Raw genomic sequence first — 13,554 nt, 5'->3', positions numbered from 1 at the left:
CGTCAGTTGTGATTACCCAGTTCTAGGTGTCATTTTTTTGCAAAACATTATTGTGTAATTTTCTGAATTTAGGAAACATTTCTGAGTATTTGTTACGCTGGGTTAAAATATCTGGATAACCTTAGGAAATTGAAAGTGTATTTATAGTCACACTGAAAAATACTAGTATGCCCTAAAAGCATACTCACTGTAACTAGTCTAAATCAGACCAGGAGAACTCGAGAAGTCATCCTAGATAAGAGAGTTTGGAGAGAACTCTTTTAGAGTTGTTTTGTTGTGTTTATTTTTGCATGGATGTGTTTCCTACATTAGAAAATGTGTAGTTGTTTTGGCTGATTTGAAAGAGTGAGTGAGTGTGTGTGTGTGGGGGGGGGGGGGGCGGGGGGAGTTATGTGAATGCTAACATTTGCTTCTTCATCAAGATGTATGCCTATATATGTGTCTTGAAGGCAGCTGCCTTCCTCCACAGCAACAACTGTCTCCTATAAAAAGTTATCACTCACTGGGTATCCCAAAGGAGCACTAAAACATTCAAGTTTATGTATTAGCTATTAAAGACTAAATGCTTGTCCTAGAGAACCTCCCAGTATGGGTAGAGTGCTTTTCATGAATTGACAAGAGAAGGGTTTGAAGAGAGGGTACTTAAAACACAAGAGGAGGTTGACATGTTTTATTACAGTGGCCTTCATAGCGGGAGCTTTTTCTAAGGTGAAATGCGGGAGATCCGAAGGAATTTCATCAACAATGGGTTTCAGAGAACCAGGTACTGCTTTTGCACTGAATATCGAGTTCTGTATTTTAAGAGGAGAAAACACACAGGTGACTACGTTTCAGCTTCGAGTGATTGAAATTAGGTGCATGGCTCCCATTAGTAAGAGGGGATGTGAACCTCATTCCCAGGATGCTTCAACGATAATTTATCCTAAAAATTTAATTTATTTGAAGTGTATTATAAAACTATACGGATAGGTTTTTCACACTGTGCGCCTTCGGCGTGTGATTCACGTTTGGATGGAAAGAAAATTCAGGGGGAGGATTTGAGGGAAACATCAGCAAAGCAACTTAGTGAAATCACGTCTTAACCAGGCTATATATAACGCACATGCACTTCTAGGGTCTTTGTTTTCCATAGACTGCGTGCAAAATCTAACGCTAAAATTCTTAGAGAGGCTCGTTAAAGAACAGTAACGGAAATCTATGAGGGTAAATTATAAGTCTATTTTGTCTGGATTGTTCGTTTTATCTTCACAGGGAAATCTCGCCATTACCCGAATTGAGATCAAGGGAAGAGAGGTATCCGGCGTTCCGGAGACGGTACATAGCGCAGAGCTTTATTTTTGTTTCTACTAATTACTCACTAAGTCTGTAAGGAGGTACGTACTACTAGCCGTGAGAGATATCGCGCTGGACCCCTCCTACCAGTGACTGCTCGGCATTCAGTGCCTCCCGGTTCCATGAGGCACGCAGCGCCCGTCCACTAAACACCCCGCTTTACAGCTTGCTCGCCCGACCATTGGTCACCCCATTCTTCTCTGAATTCTGTACACTGCACGGTATTTTACCTGCTTTTATCTTATTTTTGCCACGTGAAAACAGGTGTTGGTGTGACGGTTGTAACACTACGGGTACAGTTTCTTTGCACGACTTTAATACTGTTCCCTCTTAAAGAGAGGTCGTAGGGGTTCTCAGGTTAATTCGGGTAAGAGATAAAAGAGGTTTTCTGCTTTTCTTGGTTTGTGTGCCTCTTCTGCTTTAGAGATTTGAACACCAGTTCTTATCAAAATCCTGTTTAGGAAAAAACTTTCTTATTGTCTGTCTCTCCTTTAGGATATCTGTGTTCTCAGGATTAAATAAATATAATCGAAAAAAATTCAAGAACTTTTTTGGAGCGCTCTTGTCTCACTTTTCGCTGAGATTCCCTTAGGGGGAAAGTGAAAAGAAAAATCAGTGCCTGGGAGGGCTGCCAAAAGAAAACAACAGTAGTTGTTGCTATGCTACATTAACAATTAAACCACAATTTTATTCTTAAAAATACAGCCTTCTACCTTCTCTTTGCCCTTCCGTAAGCTGAAAAACAAAATCGTCTTCTGCAAGTACTGAACTTGTGTCAACTTTAATGTGGAAACAAAACAAAACGAAGAATAAGAAGTTCTTTGTTTTACATATAAAGTTAATTCAAATCTAGTAACCTGAAGATAAAATTGTATCAGGGACACAGCGCATCTGTTGTCATAGACTCTTAAAAATGAGGCACTTGACCTCTAAACTTCTGCACTGACGGTTTTTCACCTTGGAACAAAATACTGTCTTTGAATGAAGAACATCAAAAAGGTACGTGCTCAAGTAACTCAATTTTTCTGACGTAAAAGACGTTATCGTTTGTACATACTTGTATTTCCTAATTATTTCACAACTTAGAAAGTTCTTTTCTCCATGGCTAAATTTTATATTAAAATTTTATATTAAAAGAAGAAAAAACCCCACTTCAATCAGAAGAAGCCAAAGAAACTCCAAGAACTCCACCCACTTGGCCAAAAGAAGCACTTTGTGAATGATTTACTCTGGGTAGGTATATTTCTGCACACTTATCCGATTTGCTGTTGTAAATTCTTTTATAGCTTCCTGGTGGAAGCCCCTCAGAATATGGCTTTAAATCAATCCATTCACAAGGTTCAAAAGCTTTAAATTACTAGACCATGGTTACCATTGAGAAAACGCACTGAGCTCTATCAAGGACGGTGAGAATGAGAGGGAGAGAGAAAACAGGTACAAGTTTAATTCTCTAAGGTTGCCACGTAAGTGCTGCTGAGAAAGGCACAAGACTTCCTGAGAATAAGAGAGCTCCGAAACACATCACTTACAAAGTGGGGGTAACACACATGCTCTAGTCTCCATTGTGTGCGGTACCCTCCATCTTGGTAGCAAATTCCCTCTGGGGACAACACATAGATTCTATATTTTAGAAAGTCCTCATTCCTTTAAATGTCCAGGAAAAAGATTAAAAAAAAAAAAGGGCTGTAGAAATGCCATTGTTTCCACAATATCCGAAAGAATATGAAAATCAGATCGATTACACTTTTTGGAAACATTTTCCTAGAGATTAACTCATGGAAGTTAAAAGCTTACGTAATGGGCTAGAAAGCCCACTGCAACCTAGCGAGAGTGTGTTTTGTCACGACAAACAAGTTGTATATTTCAAGAAGTTTTTGCGTCTCATTCAGTAGGTCTGGAGGCATTTTAGTGACTGGGACTTACCTTCTCTTCTTCTTTAAAGCGGCGTTTAGTTGTCTTGATTGCACCGAACTTCTAAATCAGTTTGTCTTAGAAGAGCAGGGACTCTAGAACAAAATAAATACAACACATAAACTGGAAGAAAACTTGATCTGCTGTTTTGTATGAATTATTTCAGGTCTGAAGTTCTTTCAATATTAAGACATGCATTATAACAAAGAGGTACTGCTGATTTATAACAATGAAACATCAACAATATTAACAACATAAAGAGAGTTCGTGCCTGCCCTAGTAGTATGTGAAGCTAAAGTTTATGTCATGTATCCATATGGTCCTTTCCCTTTTTTTTTTTTTTTTTTCTTTTTTGGAAGTAAAGTAAGAAATGTATGGCATATTTATCTTGACTAAGAGTGAAATGTTGAGGAATTTATCTGAGACCTGCCACCTTTCTGTCTTGTTTAAAGCCCCTCCCGTCACTGTCTCTGCTGGTAGCTCTGATTATGAGGCAGGAGATATTTTTAGTCACATCATATTCCCAGAGCCTGGGATTAGGTTTACTGTGGTATGAATCTACAAACCCTTGTTTCTGGTTCCGTTGAAGGAAAACACAAATGCATGAGTTTCTTGTTTTTGTATGTTATTTAGTCATTGTAGAGAGCGATCACAGTGAAAATGAATCCACTTTTTGAGTTTCTCATTTAGCATTACAGTCCTTTGGAGTCGTTTCCAAATGTCAAAGAATGAGGTAAATTCTCTCTTTCCCTTTCTTTCCCTTTTTCTCACCCTGAACAGAAACTAAAAACAAAATCCACTAAACAAACCAAAAAACCCAGGGAGGATTTAAGATAGGCAAAGATAAGAGATTACTTTTAGGATTGGAACATTGTTGACTAAGAGGTAACTGATACAATTATCATGGGAAAAAGAGAAGTGGAGAGAAAGAACTAGTTTTTCAGAAATTTGTTTTGTTTTGTTTTGTTTGTAAACATATTAAGGAGCCAGTGAGTATCTGGTTAATGTATTGGCTGAAGAGCTGAGTTTTAGAGGTGGAAGGTCGTGGATGGGTGTATGTACCTCTCCAAGTGGTAGGGAGAAACTGGTCTACACTTGGGGAAATACCTACTAACAGAGTGTTGGGGGTGGGGGGATGAAGAATAGGCCATAAAGGAGCCAGGAGTACTGGGAAAGAAGGAAGGGGATCAGAGTCCAGGAGTCACAGTGGAGGCCATGGAGAGAATGTTCTGAGACATAATGGGTCTGCAGTGGGATTTGAAAGGGTGAGAGCTGTCTGAGGATGATAGGATTCAACTTTGGAATTGCGACTCCTGAGACAAGTATTTTGGTGAGATAGAGGGGACAAAAGCCAGCTAACAGGAGGAGGGAAGCCAGATCGTGGCAGGAATGAAAAAAGGTACGATACACTTGAGGGAAATGGTTGTTTGGTAGTAATTTTGCATTTGGCTGCTTAGGGACGGATCATCCTGGGCATGCTCATAAAACGTAAGTAAAGGCCAATGGCAAGGGAAAGGCTGCAGATGCTAGAGAAAGGTGATGTGTGTGTGGGGGGGGGGGCGGGGGGTTGGGGAGAGTATCTCAGACCAAGGGTGAGTGGGAGGTTTGGCTGTGAAGGAGGAAGGATGCCATTTTACTTGAGGCAGGGAGGAGAAAGTCATTTGTGGCTTGAGAAATTGGGAAATGTGACGAACGACTGGAGAAGCTGCTTGGGCAATATGATTAAAAATCAACTTACACAAAAGTTCAAGTAGGAATCCAGTGAGATTAAGTAGAATAGGGTTATCCTGGACCTAGTTGGAAGATTTTCATGATTTTCCCAAAAAACTGCATGAACCTCCAGCTAAGAGGATCAAAGGTGGGGCTAACCCCAGGTTGGGCATCTACTTGGCAAAAGAAAGAAAACACAAACTGGGAAGTCAAGCAGGTGCACAAAATATGGAAAAGAGTGAAGAAATGGATGAATTTGGAGACTGGGCTAGGTATTTCAGTTAGTTGACTCAGTCCTTTCCTCCTCTCCCCACTTCTCTCCTTCTCTCCATTTTCCTTCCCTTCCCTTCCCTTCCCTTCCCTCCCCTTCCCTCCCCTCCCCCTCCAGTCTCTCCTTCCTTCCTTCCCTCCCTCTTCTTTCTTTCTTTCTTTCTTTCTTTATTTCTTTCTTTCTTTCTTTCTTCTCATTCATTCATTCATTCATTCATTAAAACAGATATTTACTGAGTCCTTTCTTTCTTCTAGGCATTGTGCTAGGCACCAGCTAAGAAAAGCAGCCCTTAGCTCAAGAATTTGCAGAGGGAAGGAGATACGTTCTTAGTACATTTTTCACCAACGTCATGTCAGCAACACTCATCTATCTCACAAACATGTGTCATGTATTATGTGTATAATGCATGTGTTTATGATACATATACAAAATAGCATTATTCATGTTTGTGTTATCTCTCACATTAATTCATCTCATCTTTTCGCACAGTGGGTACCTGATATAGGACACTATATATAGGTCCCCAGTATTTTCATTTCAAAACCTTCCTACTTCCTCCTTCAGACCGACCGCTGTGTATCTAAGAACGCTGTTTGGCAAGAGTGTTGCTGTTACACAGCAAATAACCACGGTAGATGAGCCCGGATGAAGGGACCCTTCTATAAAATACCAAGGGGTGGGGGAGAATGAGGAGACGTCCTGAAATTGGAAATGGTGTTTTGAGCAGAGAAAAGTAATTCAACTCTGGTGTGTGGTCGTCTCTGCCTACGGATCAGTATTCCTTTATTGAAAGGGAGAAGAAAAAAATCATCTTTTAGCCGAGAAAACAGGATTCAGACATCTGATGGGATTAACTATGGCGCCGTTATGCGGTGGAGAGAAAGTGAGTGAGGGAGTGAGTGCTTTGGAGCTGCATAGTACAGAGGCTGCAAAAGGCTCCTGAAAAGCGAGATTTTGAGGGAGCCTTCCAGGTTTTCTAGAAAGTTGGATTTGAATTTCATCTTTCAGAATGTGTATTTTACTGTCCTGCAGGTATTCGAGAAGTTTGCAGCTCTGCATCGGTCTCGAACGCACGTCTAGGCAGATGTTTTCACATGTGATTGTTGACGTGTGAGCCTTGCTATAGCCCAGGCATAACAGGTCCAGGGAGCGCCAGGCTGGGCTCAGGCCTCCAGCTCTGGAACTAACACTTGACGTTCTCACTGCACCTGCAGCTTTATGGCGACTGTTCCTTTGGGTGCCATTTGTCCAACTCACATTTATAGGACGCGTCATACGCAGGTTCTGAAACCAAACTGCCCGTGAATGAACATCAGCTCTGTCACATAATGTCTGTGCCTGAATGACCTTGAGCAAGACAATCTCTCTATGCTTGAATCACATCATCTTTACAATGGGGATAAAAGGACATCTCCCCATGGGTTTGTTATGAGAATAAAAAGGGCTAATATTTGTTAAACACGTAGAGTGCTAATATTTTAAAATCCTTTTAAACTCTATGGGGCACCCCTGTCAGTTAAGCCACTGACTCTTGGTTTCGGCTCAGGTGATGATCTTACAGTTTGTGAGCTGGAGGCTGTATCGGGCTCTGTGCTGGCAGTGTGGACCCTGCTTGGGGTTCTCTTCCTGCATCTCTCTCTCTGTATTTCTCTCCAAAATAAATAAGTAAACTTAAAAAAAAAAGTAAAGTACTTTTAAATTATAATACTTTTAAATACTCTGAATTATAATCACTATTTATATTTATACATTAAAATAAAAGTTTTGTCTTAGCTGAAATTATTGTTTTTAAGACTAGGAGAAGAATCTTGATTGGTAATGGGACATTTTCAATAGATGTTTTTCAAGGAACGTTTGAGACTGATTGGATTCAAAATGAAACTACTCATATTCTTCTAGAAGCAACTGCTTTCTTGGTTAGCATAGAGCATCCTGAAACAAACAACACGGGATGCAACCATTGTGTTGAAAATGCTCATGCGAAACCAGGGAAAAGAGAGAAAGTATAATGATAATTTGTGTCTTTAGGTTTCATCTTCTAGGGTGATTAAAAATTTCTTAAATCTTCCAGACTTTTATGTGGTGGATATATCTTATACTCCCCACCAGGCTGCAATTTTTTTCTGGACACAACACGCAGGGAGCATAACAGTAAGAGGCTGATTCTTTCTGTATGAGCTGATTAACTTAACAGCGTAGGAAAAACAAATATATGCAAACAACATTTAAATATGCCAATGCAAAGAGACAAATAACATCATTCAAAGAAAGGTGCCGCCTTGTCTCGAGGTGACAGCTGGCTCCCGCAGAAAAATTGCGCAACCCTATCCTGCTGATACAAGACAGGTATCTACTATCAAAATACAAGTGTTAGAAAACTTGAGTGATGTAGTCCAGAGAAGGCTCTGAGACTGTCCTTCGAAAACATTTAATAAAGAAATTTGGAGATGGAGATAGTCTGAATTATTTATCATTCAACAGAATGAAAGTAGGTAGAACTCTACCCATCTTAGTTTTGTGTGTTTTCTATCTGATCATCGTAGACGAACGTGAGGAAGATTGTTCATGAAATGCATAACACACAGGGGGAGGAGACGTTTGGGGAGATTGCAGCAGTTTTTAACACAGTATGAAAGAAGCTGGCAAAGAAGACCAGGAGGTCTGTTGACTGTGAAAACCACTGCAGAAAGCAAACTGAGCTTGTTGTAAAAAAAAATATCAGCCAGGGGCGCCTGGGTGGCGCAGTCGGTTAAGCGTCCGACTTCAGCCAGGTCACGATCTCGCGGTCCGTGAGTTCGAGCCCCGCGTCGGGCTCTGGGCTGATGGCTCAGAGCCTGGAGCCTGTTTCCGATTCTGTGTCTCCCTCTCTCTCTGCCCCCTCCCCCGTTCATGCTCTGTCTCTCTCTGTCCCAAAAATAAATAAATGTTGAAAAAAAAATTAAAAAAAAAAATATCAGCCAGAGAAACAAGCGAGTTCAATAAAGTTGTGGCCGAGAAGGATTTAAGACATGTTTTTCCAGTCAGCAAAATTGATAGCGTTTTTTTAGTTTGCCATTTTAATACCAGAGACACCTGAAAAAAAGCAAGGGTGGTGGGTCCTATAAAAAGCCATTCTAAAAATTGGCTCAAGTCGTCTTTGCATGCTGGGCAGATAAAACTAGATGAGTGAAACACTAGCCTCTCATTTATCCGTGTGCTCAGCAAACATCATTGTGTGCATATTGTCAGGCACCATTCCGTTTTAGGTGCGTGAAGATGGGCAAAAGCTCCGACAGCCATTGTCCTCGTGAAGCCAAGATGGCTATCAACAGCCGTCACACAGCTATGGCTGCAGACAGACCACAAGGGCAAGTGTTATGAGACCACTTAGCCGAAAGACCTCTGAGGCTCAGAGGATGCTCTCTGAGGAAGTTGGTAGGATTTACCTACATCCAGTGGAGCGAGAGTGAGAAATGGGGGTGGAGAACCTTCCAGACAGGGGGAATTGCTGGTACAATGGCTCCGTGATGTAAGGAAGGGTGAGTGTGAAGAACTGAGAGAAGGTGAATGTGGCGGACTCGGGTGAGGCAAAAGGAGGCTGGCGAGCCACGAGGGGGCCGGACCAGACAGCACAAGGTAGAGGGTACCCTGAGGATTTCAGTTTTTATCCTGATCCCAACGGGAAGCTTACAAGAGACGGAGGCAGGAGATGTCATATTTGTGTTTTGAGAGCACTAGTCTGGCTACAGCTTGGACCCCCCCCCCCCCCACCGGGAACTACTCCAGCAGCAAGAGCAAGAGAACCATAAAAACCAAGGACACCCTTGCAGATGAAGAATATGAAAAGGATTCAGGTGAACTTGAGGAGATGTGATGTACAACGACCAACAGATAATGGCACATACACGCTGAATACGCAGATTTTCAGAGTTGTCAATTCCACGGTGGTGAGTTCCAGAATTTACCTTCACACAACTGCTCTGAAGTTTCAAAGCCTAAATTTGTTACCTGTCACAAGGACAAATGCTAGCACTAACATGGCAAGCGAGATACAAACAAATGCTGTTGATTTTGCTGATTAGAATAAGATTACTTCTCAGTCGCAACCTCATTGGACTGATTTGTTCCACTTGAGGATATTTTTTGATAAGAAGCTCAGTCTGCTAATTTGGGCTGTTACCATGCTTCCTTCCCGTTCCATGTAAGGTGGTAGCATTGAGATAGAAGCTTTGAACTCAATAGGCAAAACAAAAGAATTTAAATAACACATTGAACTTTGAGCAATTTCTGATAGAAACAGATCTTCAGGTTTCATGATATTTGAGACTCTGAAAAATGTTATCGTAAGGTATCTCACTATGTTACAAGATGTCTTTGAAATATGTTTCTGCCGGAAATGAAGTGAAAATGTAGACAGCACATGGGCCCTGCTGACCAGCTCCAACACGAACATTTCATCCGACGTAAAGAATGCGAGCACTTGGGTATTATGAACGACCCGACTACATCCCAATTTTTGACTACTCATCTTTGAAACTTCCATTAGTTTCTTCTGAGAGTACGACGTTAAACATATTCCATTCCAGTGTATTTTCCTTTCACAACTCTTGCTTTCACACAAACATAAGGATAACATGGAGATTTTTTCTTTTTTTTTTCTTTTTTTTTTTTAACGTTTATTTATTTTTGAGACAGAGAGAGACAGAGCATGAAGGGGGGAGGGTCAGAGAGAGGGAGACACAGAATCTGAAACAGGCTCCAGGCTCTGAGCTGTCAGCACAGAGCCCGACGCGGGGCTCAAACTCACGGACCGCGACATCATGACCTGAGCCGAAGGCGGCCGCTTAACCGACTGAGCCACACAGGAGCCCCAACATGGAGACTTTTTAAATGTTCCCGGTACATCTCATAGTTTTTACTAATAAAAGCGGAAGTTCATTTTATAAATTAGTGACCCTAAACGTTTCTGATAGAAAGCTAAATACAACTGAGTACACCACGTATCATTTGAAGAAGGCAGAGAATAAGTAAATGCCGCATACGTAAACGTAACACGAACAGGTACCTATCCAGATCCACTCTACTTCCAGAACAGCCAGAAAATATTCTCCTCTTTCATATTTAAATTGCTAGAAGTGGGGCGCCTGGGTGGCGCCGTCGGTTAAGCGTCCGACTTCAGCCAGGTCACGATCTCGCGGTCCGTGAGTTCGAGCCCCGCGTCGGGCTCTGGCTCAGAGCCTGGAGCCTGTTTCCGAATCTGTGTCTCCCTCTCTCTCTGCCCCTCGCCCGTTCATGCTCTGTCTCTCTCTGTCCCAAAAATAAATAAACGTTGAAAAAATAAATAAATAAATTGCTAGAAGTGTCTTAGTTTCACTGTCCTCCTCTCCACCCCCACCTCCATTATTAAACTTTTGCTGGCTGGAAATATTTTAGTATAGACATCAAAAATATTCACTTTCTTGTAAGGAAAACAAATACAAAATAAAACATCTAGGTTATTTATTTATTTATTTGGTAAAAACATATTCTAGCTTCTTAAGGTAAAAACATATTCTAGCTTCTTAAAGAAAAAAAACATGTCTCTTAGAATCCTGATTCTGCATTTTCTTTCTGACCCATTGTTAATCTTTAGAGTGTTGCTTTTTTTTCCTTCCCAAAGCTATAGCTTATACTCAATGGGTTTTTTTCTTCATTACTAATAACACATTCAAAGAATGAAATGTATGATAGGGATTTATTATTGTTACGTTCGCTTACAGTGGGATACGATAACTGGACAGAAAGAACAGTAGCAAAGAATTGGTCCCCTCTGTAGAAGGTGCCTATATTTTAGACTCCCAGTTCCATGACCTACACAGGGCCTGGAATGTTTCTGAATTAATTTATTATTAATGCATCATATTCATAAGAGTGTGACCATGAAGGTATTCGAATCACAATGCATTCTGATACAGATAATAACCTCTACTACTCCAAATCATGTAAGTGAGAAAGCATTTCTGTGATCTTCAAAAATCAGCTCCCTCTGTGGCATACTGTCCACAGAATACTCCCCTGTCATGAAATGGTCAAAACAAACACACAAACACATGAACAAGCCTTTTCACCAGATTCCAGGTAGAAGAACGTGCTGAGATACAATTTTCTATGCACAGGGGGCCGATGATCGGTCGCACACACTTAAACTCACTGGTGCCATAAACCAGAAGGGGCCAGTCAGAAATTCCTCCCTGTGATATAATCTATGTTCACAATTTGTCTGATAATCAGGGTAGTTCTAGATCTTTTTTGACAAGAGAGCCCAAATGTGTCTGTGTCCAGGGTGGAAGGATGGGAGGTAAAATCTATCCTAATTCTATTGAGGCAAACTCGAAAGCAAATGGTCTTAAGTCAACATTTACCCTCTGCATGCATTCTAAGATTCATCAAGCTTCAACAAAGATAAAATATTAAAGAATACATAGCAGCCACCCCACATCCCAAGTTTTTAAAAGAACACAGCTGTCTGGGATCTTTAAATGCCTCCATGATGCACGGAGTGGATCACAGTCATTGGTAAATGGAAGCTGGAGGAAAAAAAGTTAAAAAGAGAAACATTTTCTTCCTTTAATAAATGCAAGTGAAGAGGAACTTTCATGGCATGCTTTCACTGCCATTTCAAAGCTTCAAATAGGCTAAGACAAATAAACCACCTCATTTTGACCTAGATTACTGTTTAAACAAAGGTACATATTCTTAATTTACATGAAAAGCAATTAGGTCTGCTGCTGACAGCACTGTGAAAAATGCATCTGCTTAGGGCACGCTTTTATATTTGAAAAAAAAAAAAAGAAAAAGCTGGAAAAGGGTGTTTTTTGTTTTGTTTTGTTGTTTGTTTATTCTTTTGTTTTTGTTTTCTTCTGGCCACTATCGTCTTTGGGCCAGAAATGGTATTAATATTTCTAAACTAGTTTGAGTGAAGAATTATTATTGCTGTTCATACATGTTTAAAGTATGTTGGAAATTATTTTCTGATTCACACTCTGAGCCCAAATTTCGATATTCCGTGCTGTGTTTGATAGTTAAAAAATGGCTAGAAAATGGGAACGTTTTCCTTCTCTGGAATGCTTTGTGAACAAAGTAGACTTAGAAGAAGAAAACACAAAACAAATTGGGAAGAGTGTGGTAGGAATTATGTTCATATTTCTATGTATTAAAATATGAACTTGTTAGTGTAAACAGATTTTTAGAGTATGTGTATTCATCTATGGAGACAAATGTTTAGGAATTCAATATGTGGCCCTTTTTCTCTCTTTTAGAGCTTTTTTTGCTTGTTAGAAAGATGATACATCGTCTTTTCAGTAAGTAAACGCATAAGAGGGAAAGCAAAAGAATGACTACTCAACATTTTGATATCACATTGTCTTTTTTTTTAGTTTATTTTTGAGAGACAGAGAGAGAGAGAGAGAGAGTGGCAAGGGAAGGGGTGCAGAGAAAGGGAGACAGGATCTGACGCAGGTTCTGTGCTGACAGCAGAGAGCCTGATGTGGGGCTCAAACTCGCTAACTGTGAGATCATGACCTGAGCCCAAGACGGACACTTAACCGAGTGCGCCCCCCAGGCGCCCCAATGTTACATTTTCTCACTTAAATTTATTCATTCATCAAATATTCATTGTTCACCTGTTGTCTGCTAGAATATTCCTAGGTGATGGGGACACAGTGGCGCACAAGGCCACGGAATCCAGGAGACCACGAAGCCAGCAGATAAATACAAGGTAATTACAAATTTTGCCAAGTTCTTTCAGGGAGAAGAATGACGTTCAGGGTGTGATAGAACATCTATTCTAATCTTGGGTGCATTTTCAAGTTTTTCTGTGGAAGTCTGAGTGAGGTGCGTCGAGTAAGAAGAAATGCCGAGGGGAAGTAGGGACGAGAAGAGGAAGAGGAAAGGCTTGTGCGAAGGTCACCAAATGCAGGCTGCTCTGCTGTCGGGAACCAACCGGTGAGGAGGCCATGGTGTGAGGAGAAGCTGGACTCCTAGGTTGAGACGCGCTGTGATGCCGTGGAATTATTTTTGTCTGCCATCCCAGAAGTGACGGAATCTACTGGAGGCTTTGCAAGTTGGCAAATAGGATGATTCAATTCAAATGATCAATTGAAACTATTACTTTTTTTCAAGCTAATTTATTTGGTGGGGTTGAGAGACAGAGAGACAGAGACACAGAGAGAGAGAGGTGGCGAGAGAGAGGCAGAGAGAATTCCAAGTAGGCTCTGCACTGTCAGCACAGAGCTTGCGCGGGGCTCAATCCTACAACTGAACCATGAGATCATGACCTGAGCCTATGTAATCAAAAAAAAAAATTTTTTTTT

At 40.9% G+C, this 13,554-nt stretch overlaps 1 long non-coding RNA gene across 1 annotated transcript in view; it reads right to left on the bottom strand.

The window, feature by feature from the left end:
- Window positions 1-3,237: 3,237 nt before the first annotated feature.
- LOC122470402 overlaps window positions 3,238-13,554 on the bottom strand; it is a 268,015-nt gene continuing 257,698 nt past the window's right edge. The window contains exon 3 of the long non-coding RNA XR_006293907.1: window positions 3,238-3,338. This is a non-coding gene — a long non-coding RNA (uncharacterized LOC122470402). The remainder of the gene's footprint in view (window positions 3,339-13,554) is intronic.

This window comes from Prionailurus bengalensis, chromosome B1, assembly GCF_016509475.1.
Source record: "Prionailurus bengalensis isolate Pbe53 chromosome B1, Fcat_Pben_1.1_paternal_pri, whole genome shotgun sequence".
NCBI classification, from domain to species: Eukaryota; Metazoa; Chordata; class Mammalia; order Carnivora; family Felidae; genus Prionailurus; species Prionailurus bengalensis.
The sequence above is the reverse complement of the archived record's forward strand: the minus strand, read 5'-3'. Positions and strand labels throughout refer to the sequence as shown.